Here is a 15,827-nt window from a genome sequence, read left to right as displayed (position 1 = left end):
GTACCCTTTAGGAAAATGACAGCACGGGACAGGAAAGGATATCAGGTGTACACAACATGTACGCCCAGGTGTCTCATTCAACATGTTGAAGAGGCTATTCCAGCAGCCATTGGGGGAACAGGGTGCAACCAACTCCAGACTGTGGTACACGTTGGAACTAATGATGCCTGTCGTCTGGGCTCTGAGGTCATACTTCAATTATTCCTGCAACTGGTAGAGAAGGATGAGAAGGCCAGCTTTGTGCCTGGAGTTTCAACAGAACCCACTATCTGCAGCATTGTCCCCAGAACTGATTGTGCCCCTTTGGTTCTGAGTTTAGTGGAAGGACTGACCCAGAGATTTTGAAGGTTCTATGACAAGCTAGGCTGTGACTTTCTGGACTTGCGCCATATGGTTGAGAACTGTAGTGTCCCCTAAATGAGTCAAGTGTGCACCACATGTCAGAGGCTGCTACTCAGATAGCTGATTGTGTATGGGATGCACAAACGGGCTTTTTACATAAGGTGACTCTCCATTCAATCCACATAATGATAGCTGCAAGAAACCCAAAGGTATCAGTGTAAGATCGAAAGAAATTGTTCCCATAAGTGAGAGTATGAAAATTCTAAAGGTTAACTGCCAAAGCATTCACAGTCCACGTCCTTCATTCGAAGGACGTGGACCGTATCTTTGATCTTTCGTCGTCTTGTGTCAGGGTCGACAACTGTCTTACAACCTTATAAGGTCCAAAGTAGCGCCTGAGGAGCTTCTCAGAGAGACCAACCTTCTGAACAGGAGTGAAGATCCAGACGAGGTCACCAGGCTGGTAGACAACAGGGCAGTGGCTCGTGCCATACCTTCGGCGATCGTTTTCTTGAGCCTGCATTGTGCGGAGTCGAGCTACCTGCCGATCTTCCTCAGTTCTGGTTAACACCTGGCCGATGTAGTCGTCGTCCACATCATCAGGACGTAACGGAAACACAGTGTCCATCGTCATCGTCGCTTCACGCCCATGCACCAGGAAAAATGGCGTAAGTCTTGTGGTGTCTTGTTTGGTGGTGTTGTAGGCAAACGTCACGAAAGGTAGCACCTCACCCCAGTTGCTCTTCTCAACATTGATGAACATTAATAGCATGTCGGCCAAGGTCTTATTAAGGCATTCAGTAAGCCCATTAATTTGCATATGGTAGGTAGTCGTCATGTGATGAGTAATGTTGTACTGACAGTTTATCTCTGTCACAAGATTCGATTGAAAACTTTCCCTCAATTCGTAATTAATGACCCTGGGGCACTGTGTTTTAATACAATGTCTTCTACGATGAACTTCGCTAACTCGCATGCTTCGGCTGCTTTCACGGCTTTTGTAATGGCACAGCATGTCAGATAATCAGTGCAAACAATAATCCATCTATTCCCTCTAGCACACATTGGAAATCGTCCGAGGAGGTCAATCCCAACAAGCTGGATAGGCATTTCGGCTGGTGGAATTGGTATGAGTCAGCTGGGTGGTTTCTGAGGAACTGCCTTTCTCCTCTGGCACACTCGACAGTGCGACACATAGTGACAGACACTCCTAAATAAACCTGACCAGAAAAATCTCTTGCGGATCCTATCGTATGTCTTAACAAATCCTAAACGTCCGGCCTCAGGTGTGTCATGGAATTTCTGTAAAACATCTAAGCACATGTGTTTAGGAATCACTGGTAGCCATCTTTTTCCAAACGGATCAAAGTTTTTTTTGCAAAGTAATCCATTAACTACCTTAAATTGTCCTTTCACACCCTCTGACCGGTTTAAGGCAAGCATAATTTGAGATATCTTGGCGTCCTTCTTCTGCTCAGCAGAGATATCCTGGAGTGCAGCGAGACAGTCACTATCTTCATCAAAGTCTTGATGTCTTGCACAGGGTTTCTTGAGAGACAGTTGGAACTTGGTGTTTTCTTCCACTTTTGTACACTATGGTAATGTCACACTCTTGAAGACATATTGCCCACCTGGCGAGTCGTCCTGTTGGATCCTCAAGACCTGTCAACCAACAAAGTTAATGATAGTCTGTAACAACTGTGAATGGCCTTCCATAGAGATACTGTCGAAATTTGCACATGGCCCAGATCACAGCAAGACATTCTCTTTCTGTTGTTGAGTAGTTTATCTCGGCTTTTGTAAGTGTCCTAGAAGTATAGACTATAACTTTCTCTTTTCCATCCGAAATTTGCATCAGAACAGCACCAATCCCATACCCACTGGCATCTGTGTGTAGGTCTGTAGGTGCTGTCTCATCATACAGACCAACTCTACGGGGTCAGTCGTCAGAGCTTTTCACGACACATCAAAAGAATCTTGTTGAGCACCACCCCAGATAAATTTAGCATTGGCTTTTATCAACTCTTGGAGTTGCTTGGCTTCGATACAAAAGACTTTGATAAAACGACAGTAATAAGAACATAATCTGAGGAAGCTTCTCACATCTCTAATACTTTTAGGAATAGGAAATTCCGTTATAGCCTTCACCTTTTCTGGGTCTGGCCGCACACCTTCTTTTGACACAAGGTATCCAAGTATTTTGATTTGTTTTTCTCCAAAGAGACACTTTCTTGGATTTCAGTCCGCCTTGTTGGAGACACTTAAGAACAGCCCTCAGTCTTTTATGTGTTCATCAAATCTCTCTGAGAACACTACAATGTCATCTACGAGGGCAGTTCAATAAGTAATGCAACACATTTTTTTTCTGAAACAGGGGTTGCTTTATTCAGCATTGAAATATACCAGGTTATTCCCCAATCTTTTAGCTACACAACACTATTTTTCAGCGTAATCTCCATTCAATGCTACGGCCTTACGCCACCTTGAAATAAGGGCCTGTATGCCTGCACGGTACCATTCCACTGGTCGATGTCGGAGCCAACGTCGTACTGCATCAATAACTACTTCATCATCCGCGTAGTGCCTCCCACGGATTGCGTCCTTCATTGGGCCAAACATATGGAAGTCCGATGGTGCGAGATCGGGGCTGTAGGGTGCATGAGGAAGAACAGTCCACTGAAGTTTTGTGAGCTCCTCTCGGGTGCGAAGACTTGTGTGAGGTCTTGCGTTGTCATGAAGAAGGAGAAGTTCGTTCAGATTTTTGTGCCTACGAACACGCTGAAGTCGTTTCTTCAATTTCTGAAGAGTAGCACAATACACTTCAGAGTTGATCGTTTAACCATGGGGAAGGACATCGAACAGAATAGCCCCTTCAGCGTCCCAGAAGACTGTAACCATGACTTTACCGGCTGAGGGTATGGCTTTAAACTTTTTCTTGGTAGGGGAGTGGGTGTGGCGCCACTCCATTGATTTCCGTTTTGTTTCAGGTTCGAAGTGATGAACACATGTTTCATCGCCTGTAACAATACTTGACAAGAAATTGTCACCCTCAGCACAAAGACAAATCGTCCACTTCAGGTGACTTAGAAGATTATCCATCATCCGTTCAAAAGTTGCTGGTGCTTACACAAACCAAACGACATTACCTTGAACTCAGGCCCTCAGGGGTAATGAATGCAGTTTTCTCACAATAAGCCTCATCTACTTCAATCTGCCAGTATCCCGAGCACATGTCCATGGTTGAGAAAAACTTAGCCCCCTTCAGACAATATAGTGTATCATCAACTCGTGGAAAAGGGTAAGCGTCGTTTTTACTTATCTTATTAAGCTTCCTGTAATCAACAAAAAAGCGCCAACTGCCATCCTTCTTCCCGACGAGAACCAATGGTGACGTCCATGGGCTCTGCGGAGGCTGAATCATGTCATTCTTCATCGTTTTCTCTACCTCGTCGTGAATTATTCGACGTTCCGTTACTGACATACGGTATTTTCTCTGGCTTATTGGTTGATGGTCTCCCGTGCTAATCCGGTGCTTCACCGACGATTTGTCTAATTTGCTCTCCACCTGTGAATAGAAGCATTCAGAGACCTCTGTTGTTCCTTAGTGAGATCTGGTTATAGTGTAGCTAGAAGATCTTGTCTCATAGTGGTAGCGCTAATTTTGCGCACAGACTCGGCATGGGAGGTTTCTATGACGCTCAGCTGTTCTGCAATTAACGGCTCAGCGTTTGCTATGCAATGCGTCTTGGAAGGATCTGCGGTTCTCGGTGACAGTTAACTATCCACAATTCACCGAATCCGTTCTTAAACGAGACAACAGACGCTGGGACGACCAAGTTATTCTTTAGTGGTATGCTTCTCTTACATTCCACTACAAGATCCATGGGTTGATACATGACATGACGCATGACAGTTACCTTTCTAGTGGTGACTGCAGGAATGATCACTTCATCCAGCACACAGTCTCCACACACTCAGATGCGCATCTTCCTGTCCACAGTATCTTATCTCGTCTAGCATAATCTTCAAGCAACCATAATCTATGATTGCCAGAGAAGTTAAAAAGTCCCATCCAAGAATGACGTCATGACTATACTCTCGTAAGACGATGAATTCTAAAGGCTGTGTATGGCCACTTATACCCACATGAATGGTACAGCTTCCTGTAAGTTTTACATATTTCTCATTAGCCACCTTCAGCAGAGATGTTTTGTTGTCGACGAATACGGTTTTCTGCAACTGGCGACAGTACTTCTCAGAAATGACTGAGTATGATGCTCCAGAGTCCACAAAAGTTTGGACTGGTTCGCCATCCATGAGGATATCGACCTAGTTTCCCATCATTTTTGTAGTGATCGACGGTGGAGGATGTTTCTCTTCGGCGGCCTCGCCTCCAAGGAAGGTCGCACCCTTTAGTTTTCCAGGTTGCAGCGACTGGGTTATCGGCTGGAGCTTCTAAACGGCGATGGAGACCTTGATCGACGTGTTGGGGAGCGCCCTCTCCGGCGGCTAGCTTGCGGCGATGGTGACCTACGTCGTCCTGCATCCATATCTTCTTGTTCATCTTCGTCGTCCCGGAGTTGGCGTCAGCTTAGATCTGTCTGCTGTCTTCTGGCGCGGGCGCACCACATGTCCCATTCATCTGCAGTGGAAACATACTGGTTGGTTATCCTGCGCCCTCCAGACGCCAGTCTTCCTTGGTGCCCAAACAGGTTCCTCATGTGGCATTGCAGGAACGTAACTTCGCCTGGGTCTGGACTTTTTTACCGTTTTAAAGGGAAATGAAGGACGACAGATAGGGTTGAATGTCTGTTCCACTTCCTCCCTTATGACCTCTTGAAGCGTCTCGGTTTTTTGCTTGCCGTGCAATCCAAGTGCCTTCTGAACTTCTTCTCTCACTCTCACTATCTGATGAAGAACACTTGTGAAATCAGTTTCTTCCTCCATCACAGACATCGATATGACGTTTGGAAGTTGTTCAAACTTCTTGCATGTAATTCTTTTTTGATGTATTGTCTCGACATACTGGCACCATTTTATGAAGTCGTCTCCTTCAGGAGTAGGGCTTGATACATGTCCTCAGCAATACCCTTCATGAGATGTGCAACTTTATCTTCCTCCTTCATCCGAGGATCCACTATTTTATACAGTCCAAGACATCTTGAACGTAGGATGTCGTCTTTTCTCCTGGACGCTGTGCCCTGCACTTTAATTCATCTTCAACCTTGCACTTCTGTCGTTGTGTGTCGCCGAAATGCTTGCAAAGTTCCTCCTGGAATACTTCCCAGCTTGTGAACTTCTCCTTGTTGTTCTCATACCATTGCTGGGCAGTGCCCTCCAAGTAGAAAAATACGTTAGCCAAACACATGGTGTCATCCCATTTGTTAAATTTGGCTATACACTCATATATCTTCAGCCACTTGTTTGGATCTTGGCCACCGTCACCAGAGAACCCAGAAGGATATCTCATGTGGTGGCACACAGTTGCTGTCATTGTAATATCGTTTTCTTCTTCTGTCTCCGATAGATTGTGATCTGTTGAATATGGCTCGAACTCAGGTTTCACGACATGTAAACGGCGGCTCTGTCATTGCCTGATGGGAGCCACTGTGTCGTCGATAATGTGTGCCATCACAAGTTGCAATACCCAGCATCTCCACCAGAATAATGTCACGTAAAAGAGGATGTAATTAGATGAATGACGAAAACTAACTTCACTTAACGAAGGTTTATTCAGCACTTGCACATACAAGAGCGCAGAGTGTACTGCCTCTGACCAGAACACACATGGTATATATACAGTTACAGAACATTGCAGTACAATGATTCTTGACATTTGTAGATACTTCTAGAATGTACTCGAGCCGAGTATAGAAATTAAAATTTTAAAGTTCAAGTGCGCTTTAAACTCGTGACCCTCCATGCAACAGTCTAGTACCATAACCACTACACTACAGTGACTGTGCTACTCAGGTTCTTCTGTGACAATATCAGTGAGGCACTGTTGGAATCAGCCAACTCATACACATACCTGGGTGTAACATTTTGTAGGGATATGAAATGGAATGATCACACACGCTCAGTCGTGGGTACAGCAGGTGATAGACTTTGGTTTATTTGTAGAACACTGGGGAAGTGCAATCAGTCTACAATGGAGATTGCTTATAAATCACTCATGTGACCAGTTCTAGAATATGTAACAGGAGATATTAAATGCATGTAGAGAAGGTCAGCATGAATGGCCACAAGATTATTTGATCTGTGGAAGAGTATCACAGAGGTACTGAAGGAACTGAACTGGCAGACTCTTGAAGGTAGTCTAAACTATCCTGAGAAAATCAGTTACCAAAGTTTCAGGATTTGGCTGTAAATGGTTACTCTAGGAATACACTACAACCCTGAAAAAGTCAGTTACCAAAGTTTCAGGATTTGGCTGTAAATGATTACTCTAGGAATACACTACAACCCCCTATGTACCATTCACATAGGGATTATGATGATAAGATTAGAATAATTAATGCACATACAGAGGCATTCAAACAATCACTCTTCCCGCACTCCATACGTGAATGGGATGTACCCTCTGCCATGCAACGCATGGTGGTTTGCAGAGTATAGATGTAGATGTAGAAGGAAAGCAGTAGTTGAGAAAGTAGTACTAACGTTACTTCACATTACCTATAACCACAAATGAAATGGAGACTCATTGATTACTTCATAGGGGTAAACGACTGCAGCCACAAAAAATTCTATCTGAAGAATGTTACTTGTAAAACCATCAAAAAAAGCTGTAATGCTTATCAGATCAGGAACTACTGGATATGATGGCATAACAGTCCAGATGATGAAGCTTATTATTGACCCACTAGTGCCCACTATAACAAATATCTTCAATCACTCTTTAAATACAAGTTTTTTCCTTGAGGTTTGGGAACAGGGAATAGTTAAACCACTGCCAAAAACAGATGTTGCCACAGCTCCCTCTGATTAATGACCTATTTGCATTCTTTCCACACTGTCCAAGGCCTTAAATACAGGGTGATTCAAAGAGGAAGAAATGTTTCAGTTCTTTATTACAGATAAACTATGAATAACTGAAACTCATTGCACAGGGGATAGAGGAAAGTTCTAACTTCTCCAAGTTCTATGTTCACGTAGACACTGTACCATACACTCAACATGAGTATAATGTGTTGCTCGAGAAACATCAAAACCGTACCGGTATACCATTTCATTCCAGACGTGAATCAACAGATTGTTTATTGAATTGACATCTTCAACAATTAAATCTCTGAACTCTTGAAGAGTAGTTCCCATAAGTAAGACAAAGATGCTGACTATTATGTACCTCCAGAGAAAATATCACAAGGTGTGAGGTCAGGTGACCTGGGAGGCCAAAAGCAATGAACCAGATCATGTTGTCCACCTCTTCGAATCCAGTGTTGTGGGGTGGTGTTGTTAAGATAATGGCATATCTCATGGTAAAAGTGAGGTGGGAGGCCATCCTGTATAAAAATGAAATCATTGGAATTTTCATGAAGTTAAGGAAACAACCAGTTTTGCAGAATTACCACGTACGACATTGCTGTCAAAATTTCCTCCACAAAAAAGAAAGATCTATATATTTCGTGCACACAAACAGCGCAACATGCATTCAGTTTTGGAGAGTCTCTTTCATTTTTGATGATGATGCCAGGATTTTGTGACCTCTAAATTCTTACATGATGGTGGTTTACTTTAGCCAATAGATGAAACATCAATTCATGTGAAAAGATGAGTCATTTGGAAAAGTGTCCTCTGTCATACCCTGGAGGATTGAAATCCAAAATTCATACCTTCTGTTATGGTCAATCAGACACAGTTGCTTCAGTGACTGCAGGTTGTGAGGCTTCATATGCAGGTGTCATTTCAGAACACACTAAACCATTGTTTGAGGAAGCTGGGGTTCTTGGTCTGTCTGTCTTTTGAACTTCCTATGGCTCCTTGTGAATTCATCTCAGTTATGGTCAACATTTTCATCAGATTGATCAGTGCTCCCCCCTTTGTGTATGTAACCAACTTTCAAGAATATTGTATGAGGAATGCACATTGCACTTGAGTAATGGACTGACTTTGAGCATTGAGCAGGTCAAAGCTATATGTCGAGACTTTGTAGAGCACAGTGTGTTACAACAGTGGTATGTGGGTGAGCATTATCCTGTTACAAAACTCTCCCTGGAATGTGGTTCATGAATGGCAGCACAACGGGTCGAATCACCAGACTGACATACAATTTTGTATTTTGGGTGTGTGGGATAACCACGAGAGTGCTCCTGCTGTCTTACGAAATCACACCCCAGACCATAAACCCAGGTGCAGGTCCAGTGTGCCTAGCACACAGAAAGGTTGGTTGCAGGCCCTCAACTGGCCTCCCTCTAATCAACACGTGGCCATCACTGACACCAAGGCATAATCAGCTTTCATTGGAAAACACAACAGACTTCCATCCTGCATTCCAGTGAGCTCTCACTGAAGTCAAGAACAGCCATGGTTTGGGATCAGTGAAAAGCACACTACAAGACATCTGTCTCAGAGCTGTCCTTGAAGTAACTGATTTGTAACAATTCACTGTGTCACTGTGGTACCACATACTGCTCAAACTGCTGCTGCAGTTGCAGTATGCTGTTCAAGAGTCATATGCAGGACATGATGGCTTCCCTCTCAGTAGTGCCACATGGGTGTCCAGAGCTCAGTCTTCTTAGGACCATACATTCTCATGACCACCACTACCAGCAATCATGTACAGTGGCTATATTCGTGCCAAGTCTTTCTGCAGTATCAGAGAAGGAACATCCAGCTTCTCATAGCCCTATTACATGGCCTCTTTAAAACTCAGTGAGATGTTGATAACAGCATGTTCGACACCTTAAAGGCATTCTTCGCTAATATTAATTTTCCACATCCAATCCCAAAGGTAACTAACATTCACAACTGTTGCATTGTGTATTTAAAGCAAACCTGATTTGCATCCTCATAGTGGCACTATTAGTGCCACTCTTATGCAATTGGCAAAAAATTTGAATAGACATCATCTTTTGAATGAATAAACAGACCTACCAGTTTCCATTTATGTCACACAACTCCTTCTAGGTGTTGTGACCTTTTTTTCTATCAATGTAGTTGAGCCACACTTGAAGCAGTTGGGTGTGTCATCATAATATTGTTAATAGAATGGAAACAGCAATTCAGCTGAACACTTGAAAGTCCATTGATAATAAATCATGCTGGCAAAACATGAGTGATCAGAATTCTGTTATACATGGATCCTGTATAAAACATGGTTCTCATCTTTTACATTTTACGAGTATTGCACAGAAGGCCAACTATGTACTATGGCTTTAAGTGATATGGTGACACAACTGCTGGATCCTCAAAAAAACTCATGAGGAAATAGTTTCACAGCATCAGATAAGTTTATTTTCATTACTTTTGTCTGTTCAATTGAAAGAAGTCATATTTAAATCGTAATTGGCACTAACAGGGTACAAATGGGAGATGGGAAATGAGTTTGCAAATGTCAAGAACTTCTCAATGCTTTTGTTGTAATTGATGCCTCATAAGTGTCTTGAAGATAGGCATCCTTGTTACTTAATGTTTACACAACACTCTGTGGACAGCAGTCTTTGATTTTCTACTAAATTGCTTTCTGCCATGTTACACTAGGCAAAGTCACAAACTGAGGTTTGCCATATATTTTCAGGGAATGATAGGAGTACAAGTTGTTTTGTCTGCAACAACAAACATTTCATGAGAAATAAAATTTATCTGAGCCTGATCATTCAACAGACCTGAATTGATATAAAGTAGTGAATGCCATCAAAGGTTAAAGGTTAACATCACTGGTTGATAATGTGGAAGTCTGAAGTTTGATTCATTTACACTTTTCTGCCTTGGGAATGGGTTGGGTCCAACCATCCTTGGGAGACAAAGTGAAAAAAATGCTTGAGAAGAATGGCAAAGATTATGTGCAGACTGCTGAAGAGATGTCAAGTGGAACAGCATATAATAAACGTGATGGAATCCACAGGAAATTTCTTTCTCTCTAATGAAGACAACACTTGAAGTACATATTAATGTCTAAGGAGAGATAATACTTCTTTAAATATTTTTCACAAATTGACTGTGATGTTACACTGAACAGAAATTTATTTTTCATTTATAGACAAAAAATTTAAAAAAATAATCTGGAAATTGTCTTCTTTAAAGAGCTGTATTTATGGTGTAAATGTGTACTGCTCATCTTTCTACTGAATAAGCAGTTTGTAGCTGTAAACACAATGTTTAGAATAAATGGAGCCAAAACATAAGTTAATTCAAGAGCAGAGCAACACACAACTTTATTTAACAAAAATAAGTCATTATGTTTCTTTCTCAAGACCATCTAAACTGAGATTAGTTGTGTGGCATCCCTTTGTATAAATAATCAATTGTGTTCATATTAATTAAAATTCATAGCAAATGATTCATGTATGCCAAAGCAGATAAACCAAAAATGCAGTTGTCTGAACCAACTCCAACAGCTGGGCTTCCAAGAGAGAATTTCTAAGACCAACAGTTCATTGTGATTCATATGTGCTAAAGAGAGTGCAGCACTATTCATTTTTTCTTGTAAACCTTTGAAATTCTTGAGAATTTGCTTATTTTTCTAGGAACTCTTGTGTGAGAGAAATTCCAAGCTCTTGTCCAGCTCCTCATCTGCTCATGATGATTAACATTTTCTGTAGTAGTTAAAGTTAGGCTAAATGATGTATGTAATAAAACATAATTTAAAAAGGCAAAATGAGAAATGGGCAAAATTTTGGGTCACTCTCTCAGGTGTTTATCATATACACCACTCTGCTCTAAGACACAGATTAATGTTTCTAACTACCTATGCTGATTTCTTTTTGCAGTCTTGCCACTGATAGCATTTGTTTCATAATCACATTGTAAAATGTGCAGAAATAAATATTACACATGAATAACTTTTGACTTAAATAAAGAATATAAATGAATTTAGATATGATTATGTGCATTCATTTGCACACAAAGATGCATTGTCATCATTCCAAGGAATCTCAATGTTGTCCCACATATGTTGAAACTTCATAAAATTCTGTTAACAAACGAAGAAACTGTAAGTGAAACATAACAGTTGGAATATGATGTGCAGCACAATTCTGACGAAAGTACACAATGTGTTTATTGCCAATGCTGGTAATTATAATTCCTTGCTAGTTCCTAGATTAACTTCATTTTTCAGCAGACAGTTTATCCTGCTGCCATTTGTAAGGGGGGCACGCTAAATAACTATGGTTTAAAAATGGTTCACATCTCATATTAAATGAGTGGAATTACAATAAATGAAGCATAAACATCACATTCTCATTGGTGGAAGAAAATGGAAAACTATGCTGGATACTCACATCATTTTTCTTCTTTTTTTTAAAAAAAAAAAAAGAAAAAGGACAACTTGAAGGTAAAAATCATTTTCATTCTTCTAACTTTAAAAATCGGTATATTCAGTGTCTGAATAAGAATGGAGAAAAAGTAATAATCAGGAAATGAACTACCATGACAGACACGGTGGCTGCAGATTTGTGATCTAGTTGGTGCATTTGATGAGGAAAATCTGGTTCAGTCTGCTCCCTATCCAGAGTATATCATAACTAACAACAAAAACTGACATGGATGAAAATGAGCACTTCTCAAAACAATTAGGGGAATATGACTGTGGGCATCTGCCTTACTCCATTGATCAATAACTGAGGACTGGGTATGTTACCAAATTGTACTTTGTCTTTCACAAATGAAGCACACAAAAAACTATCATGATATCCTTGGTGGTTTACATAAAAATAACTGAAATGTCCTATAATAGTTGAAAACAAAGTGGAAACAACCCTTTATGCTGTCATCCTGGTTGTTTCTCATTGGACTTTGAGAGCTTCAGTACTGTGTATGACATCTAAGTGTTTATCACTGCCTGACACCTGTAAGTCTACAGAAGTCACTCTATGGTATCCACTGCCGTTCTTCAATGAGAGCCCATGAGAGTTCTTGGAGAGTCTGTTGTGGAAGAGAACAATGACAGACATGTCTGTCAAGCATGCCACACATCCGCGTGATCGCATATAGGTCAGGACTCCCCATTGACCATTCCATTGCTTCAATATCTAGGCTTCACAAGATATCCTTGATGGTGACTAACACATAGGCCCTGGCACTAGAAGGAATTCAGAGCCACCACTGTATGCAGCAACAACCAACATAATCTGTTCAATGTACGGCCTGGCGGTAAGGTGACTATACACAACAACAAGATCTATATGGCTGCCAAGAAAGAAGAATGTGTTGATTTCCTGGACAACATTTGGCAGGTTCTGATCACCATGGGTCTCTGCACACAAACACAGTCATCACCTAGCATCAGAGGATATTTGGGCTTGTCTGTGAATAACACATTTCATCAGTGATGAAGTTGCCAGTTGACAAGGCAACAGCAGAGCTGAAGGCAAGCTGCCAAGATGTCATGTCAAGTATTTTACTCAAACAGGATGGTTGGGTGGTAAGGCCCTTTCTCATAATCTGTTCATTACATTCTGACTGGACACAGCGGCTTCTGAGATCACCTTGCCGGGCTCTGGTGGTGTCTGTACAATCCCACAATGCAGTGATGGCCAGGTATCAGTCTTCATATGAGGCTGCAATGCATCAGTGATGTTGCCAACCCATCTTGCGTACAGACTTTTTTTTTCTCTGAGCATCTCCACAACCTATGGATGACACAAGGTGAGGCATTGGCATCTGAAGCAACAAGATCAAAAGCATATGCTTTTTGGCTTGAACAGACTACCCTTGCAACTTGCACTACATTAAGATGTACATTAAGATGTCACATTGCATGTGCTTGGTTGAATATAATGTCCGCAAATGACAACTGCAATCTGTGTACCTCACTAGAAAACACTGGGACACCTGTACTCCATTCCTTCTGAGGGGTCACATGACATTATAATCCACAACACAGTCAATAGATTTTAAATGTTGCCTCCACTGAAAGTGAAAATCTCAAGCTAAGCAGTAAGACCACAGGTATAGCCTGTGTCAAAATAGATTTAAAATACTGGACATTGATATATGTGTTCCCCTAATTCTTGTAAGCAGTGTATTACAGCAGAAGCAAGAACATTCCAGTAAACACAGGTCCACAAATGAGCTGCTGTGAGGTTATTTTGAATGTATGGTTTTGAATCACCACTTACTTTCTATTGTCCTAGTTAGAACAAACATATTTGAAATGTAAACTGCATACTCGTACCTGCTAAAGGCATTCTAGGTGATGACCCACATTAGGATACAATATTGCACTTGTCTCTGCATTGAGCTACAAGTTCCTTCAAACATCCCCACAGATCACCTCATAAATCTTGACTAGACTCTACAATTTACTGCTCCAGTTCTTCTTTTGTGTTGATGGGAATGCTGTAAACATGGCATTACCCTACACAGAAACATCCAGAGTACTGAGGTCAGTCAGGTGATCTTGGGGCCAAAGGTACAGGCTCTGCTCAGACTGTCCATCAAGGACCATTGTGACACATCAGATGTCATCTTAACCCATCATCATCTTCTTTCTGCATTTATGGGGGATTTGCCAGTTATGCCCCATTGGTTGAAATTATCGATCTTTCCACCTTCTCCATGATCGTTCTAAACACTGTCTGTCCACTGGGTAGTAATTCAGCATTGATTTTGGTATTCCATTGCCTTCCATTCTTGAGACATGATCCTTCAAGTTTTTCCAGTATTCCTTAATTTGCTCATTTAAATGTTTCACTCCCAGCTCTGCTTTGATGTCAGCATTCCTCTCCCTGTCAGATAGTGTGTACACAGCTACTCTTCACAGTAGTCACATCTCCAATGCTTGTAATCTTCATTAATTTCTTTTTATTACAGTCCACAACTCACTTCCATATGTTATGGTGGTACTGATATCATTGTGTAGAACTCAAGCAGAATATCATTCCTTAATTTAGTTCTGAGGGTTACCTAGATTGTTCTGTTAATGTAATTAAACCTTTCTGCTTTCTTTCCATATATGTCATAAATGAGATAGTATTTCTGGGAAGCTGAATGAGTTTACTACTTCGACCTTATGATCAATAATATTCAGAAAGGAGAAATTCTGATACCTGCTGTATTCAGGCAATGAAAGAATTCAATGGCGACAAGTGAAAATTTCTACCAATGCCCATGTCTCCTGCTTACTAGGCATATGTGTTAACCACTTATGCCACTTGCACAGGCTTCTCCCCATAGTCCAAATTTCCATTTGCCACACACTACCAAAGTAGTGCCCCTTGCCCTTTTTTCTCTTTTTTTTTGCATGTCACACCACGTGAAGTATCACATGAGGTTGGGTGATGAGTGCTCTGCACTGAATGATCATGTCAGCCTTCACAGCACATAAATATATCTATATGAGTGGTGTCTGTTCTTTCAGACAGTCTTCCCTTCTCTTACCATCGGGTAAGTCTCCCCTGGCCCTGGGTTCTGTGTGACTTTCCTGAACTCTAACCCTTTTCCTTAACTCAACTTTTATGCCTGAAGAAGGAGACACTGGCTCAGAAAGCTTGCAGACTTCAATACCTTTCGTTTGTGTGTTCCCCGGTTATATATATATATATATATATATATATATATATATATATATATATATATATATATATATAGAACTCAAGCAGAGTACCATTCCTTAATTTAGTTCTGAGAGTTCCTTAATTTAGTTCTGAGAGCAAGTTTGGAGTAGGACCAGGTGAATCTGATGGAACCAAAGGAGTTGAGGTTGGAGAGGAAATTCTGGAGTTCTTCTTCACTGTAAGTCAGATCATGAAGATGTCATCAATAAATCTGTACCAAATATATATATATATATATATATATATATATATATATATATATATATATATATATATATATATACACTCCTGGAAATGGAAAAAAGAACACATTGACACCGGTGTGTCAGACCCACCATACTTGCTCCGGACACTGCGAGAGGGCTGTACAAGCAATGATCACACGCACGGCACAGCGGACACACCAGGAACCGCGGTGTTGGCCGTTGAATGGCGCTAGCTGCGCAGCATTTGTGCACCGCCGCCGTCAGTGTCAGCCAGTTTGCCGTGGCATACGGAGCTCCATCGCAGTCTTTAACACTGGTAGCATGCCGCGACAGCGTGGACGTGAACCGTATGTACAGTTGACGGACTTTGAGCGAGGGCGTATAGTGGGCATGCGGGAGGCCGGGTGGACGTACCGCCGAATTGCTCAACACGTGGGGCGTGAGGTCTCCACAGTACATCGATGTTGTCGCCAGTGGTCGGCGGAAGGTGCACGTGCCCGTCGACCTGGGACCGGACCGCAGCGACGCACGGATGCCCGCCAAGACCGTAGGATCCTAC

This window comes from Schistocerca americana, chromosome 3 (assembly GCF_021461395.2).
Source record: "Schistocerca americana isolate TAMUIC-IGC-003095 chromosome 3, iqSchAmer2.1, whole genome shotgun sequence".
Lineage (NCBI taxonomy): Eukaryota > Metazoa > Arthropoda > Insecta > Orthoptera > Acrididae > Schistocerca > Schistocerca americana.
Note: the sequence above shows the minus strand (reverse complement) of the source record.